Source organism: Triticum aestivum, chromosome 7B, assembly GCF_018294505.1.
Source record: "Triticum aestivum cultivar Chinese Spring chromosome 7B, IWGSC CS RefSeq v2.1, whole genome shotgun sequence".
NCBI lineage: Eukaryota > Viridiplantae > Streptophyta > Magnoliopsida > Poales > Poaceae > Triticum > Triticum aestivum.
Genome location: NC_057813.1, coordinates 740,261,084 through 740,264,624, shown reverse-complemented (window position 1 = coordinate 740,264,624; position 3,541 = coordinate 740,261,084). Strand labels below are relative to the sequence as shown.

Sequence of the window (3,541 nt, the reverse complement as noted above, 5' to 3'; positions counted from 1 at the left end):
AGTTGAGAACCAGAAAGTGTCAGCGTTTGAAAGAACGAGGGCGTTTTTGCAAAATTTCCAGTACACTGCACGCGCGAAATTTTTTCGGGGACGGAGGGAGTACTAGTTCAATAATTTTCCACAAGATGCGAAACTGAACAAGAATCGTATGAGTTTTGAGACAAATTTTCAGAGCCGCAAGCTAGAAGATCGAACTGCACATGCAAATTTACTTACAGAGGCGGCACGATGACGGTGGCATGCAGCCACAGGTCGGTCTTCCTCCTCGCCGTGATCCCGAACGCCTCCGCCATGTCCAGCTCGTCCGTCCCCCCGGGTACATCCCAGTCGAAATGGAAGAGGAGGCTCGCCAGCGCGACCTCCATGACGGCGAGCCCGAACGTGATCCCGGGGCACATCCTCCGCCCCGCGCCGAACGGCACAAGCTGGAAGTTCGTCCCTCTGAAGTCCACCGCCGCCGCGGATTCCTCCTCGAACCTTTCCGGCCGGAACTCCTCGGTGTCCGGCCCCCAGCTCGACGCGTCCCGGCCGATGGCCCACGCGTTGACCAGCACCATGGCGCCCTGGGGCACGGCGTACCCGAGGACGCGACTGGGCTCGCAGCACTCCCGCGGGAGGAGCAGCGGCACTGCCGCGTGCAGCCAGAGCGTCTCCTTGATCACCAGCCGCAGGTACGGCAGCTCCTGCAGGCCCTCCTCTCGGGCGCGGCTCTGCCCGGCGAGCGCGCTGCACACCTTCGCCTGCGCCTCCGGAGCGCCGCCGGTTTCCGCACCAGCTCCGCCATGGCCCACTGCAACGTCGACGCCGAGGTCCGCTCCCGGCCCCGAAGAGATCCCCCATCATAGCACGGACGGTCCCCATGTCGAGAGGCGCGCCGGAAGTGATTTTGGTGGTGGTAGACAGGTTTACAAAGTATGCTCATTTTATCCCCCTCTCACACCCCTACACTGTCCTTAGTGTGGCACAAGATTTTGTGGATAATGTGTTGAAACTCCATGGCCTTCCTAAACTGATCATTTCAGATAGAGACAGGATAATCACTAGTAAACCGTGGAAGGATATTTTCTTAGCTTGGAAAAGTGAATTGAGATACAGCACAGCTTACCATCCACAAACAGATGGTCAGACAGAAAGAGTAAATCAGTGTGTTGAAACCTATCTGAGATGCATGGCCAGCACAGAACCAAAAAAATGGTGTTCATGGTTATCTTTAGCTGAATATTGGTATAACACCACTTACCATACTGGTATTAAAATGTCACCATTTCAGGCTTCTATGGATTTGTTCCTCCAATGATTTCTGAGTTGGTTGTTCCTGGACCAGAAGAAGAAGAAGCTCATAACTTCCTAGCTGCCAAACAACAAATGCTAGAGCAACTCAAAGTGAACTTGCTGCAAGCTCAGAACAGAATGGAGAAATATGAAGATCTCAAAAGAAAGGAAAGACTATTTGAGGTAGGAGATATGGTGTATCTCAAGATGGCACCATACCGATTCAGTGGAGCTCTGAAATTGCAACACAAGTATTATGGTCCATTTGTGATTGTGCAAAGGATAGGCAACTCTGCTTACAAACTCCAGTTTCCAGATCATGTGAAAATTCACCCAGTTTTTCATGTGAGCCAATTAAAAAAGCACATTGGTCCAACATCCATCCCTAGTAAGAACCTTCCAATGGTCAATCAAGATGGGACCATCAAAACTGGACCAGCAGAAGTTCTACAAGTCAGACAGGTTCCTAGGCATAATGTGCCGGTGGTGCAATGGTTAATACAATGGCAAAATCTCTCGGAGAATGAAGCTACCTGGGAGGATGCAAACTTCATTAAGTACACCTTTCCTGACTTCTTCAAGGTCACAACTGAGACTTGGCGCAAGGCAGCTCAAGCGCCGTGAGGACACGTCGAAGCTTACAAGGGGGCACTGTCAGGATTGACTGTCGAAGATTCAGTTAACACTTGCATTCTTCAGTTATCGAGCTGTAGCAATTCAGACAATACCGCTTCGGCAGCAACCGACGGCGACGATGGCTCCGTAGTTTACTTCGCATCTCCACCGTCCGATGACCGTTACTGTAACACTGTAGCGTTTCAGTTACTTTACCGCTATGTCCGTTACTTTACAGCTAGTGGTTAAAACCCTGCTTATAACCAGCCGGGTTGTGGCTGGAGATGACCATGATTTTCCCATTTGCTATGACGGGCTCGAACCCTAAATACTCCAGATCCTCTCAAAGTTCAATATACATCTGAGATTCCCCAAATTACTCCGTCAAATTCTGTTCGTAATACTCCTTTCAGTGTGATCCAACCCCTTTGGTCCTGACACACGGATTCTGCTACACATTCGGTCGCCCGGGAATTAATCCCACGGCTAAAAAGCAGTCCGCTAGGATCGCTCGTGTACAACTCGGATTGATCAAATCCATCCCCGGAAAGAACTCGAGCTGGAATCTCCCTCAAATTCCGTTCATATGATCTATGATCGATCGATGGCGGCGCGCAAGTCCCGGGACTCAACGCCATGATGGGAACAATTTCCGTTTGCTTCGGCAGGAGGACGAGACGACGGTCTAAAGGGCGGCGGCTGGTGGCAGCGGCGGCGGGGCAGGTCGCACGGTGGGCGCGCCGACACTGCTTCTCGCTCCCAAAACAACAGCGGGCACCAGCATCACCGGTGATCCCAAAGCTAGACGCTCATGGCGACAATGACGACAACGACCGGGACTGCTGGTCCGGGCTGCCGGAGGACGTGCTGCTCACGGCCATGACGTTGATGGAGGTCACCGACGTCGTCCGCGCCGGGGCCGTCTGCTCTTCGTGGCGCTCCGCCTACGATGAGTTCCGCCGCCTCCGCCTCCCCGCGAAGCCCAACCCACCGCCCTGCCTAATGCACGCCAGCGCCGACGGTGCTGCCGCGATCTACTCCCCGTCCACAGGTGCCACCTTTCCATGCGGCGGTGGCGGCAGCGGCTTCATCACCGCCGGCTCGGCATACGGGTGGGTGTTCGCCGCAGACGTGGCCACGGCCAACCCTTGCCTGCTCAACCCTCTCACCGGGGCGCGGGCCGCGCTCCCGGCCGTCGCCACCCTGGCGCGCGTCAAGGGCACCTTCTTTGACGACGACGGCACCGCCGTGTACGACGTGGACCACGCGTTCGGCGGCGGCGCCCCGGACATGCAGCTCGTCACAGCGCGAACGGTCCGCAACTGGATGTTCCGCCACGTCACCATCTCTGCCGCCGGTATCGTCCTCCTGGTGAACATGCCACACGGGGAGGCCTCCTATGCCAGGCCAGGCGACGAGCGCTGGACCTCGCTCTCCTCCTACCTCGAACCCGACGCCATCGCCGTTGTCCACAACGACGATGACGGTCTTTTCTACGTGCTATGCGAAGGCGGTGGCATCCTCTTCGCGGTGGTCGTTGATGGACCGGCGGCGCCGACGGCATGGCCCATGTCGTACCTGATCACAACCTTCGACCGGAGGCACACTCACTACCTCGTCCTCCGCGGCGGCGAGCTCCTGCTGGTGACAAGGC

At 55.7% G+C, this 3,541-nt stretch overlaps 1 pseudogene; it reads right to left on the bottom strand.

The window, feature by feature from the left end:
- Nucleotides 1-212: 212 nt before the first annotated feature.
- LOC123158690 (desmethyl-deoxy-podophyllotoxin synthase-like) lies at nucleotides 213-922 on the bottom strand (annotated as a pseudogene).
- Nucleotides 923-3,541: the final 2,619 nt, after the last annotated feature.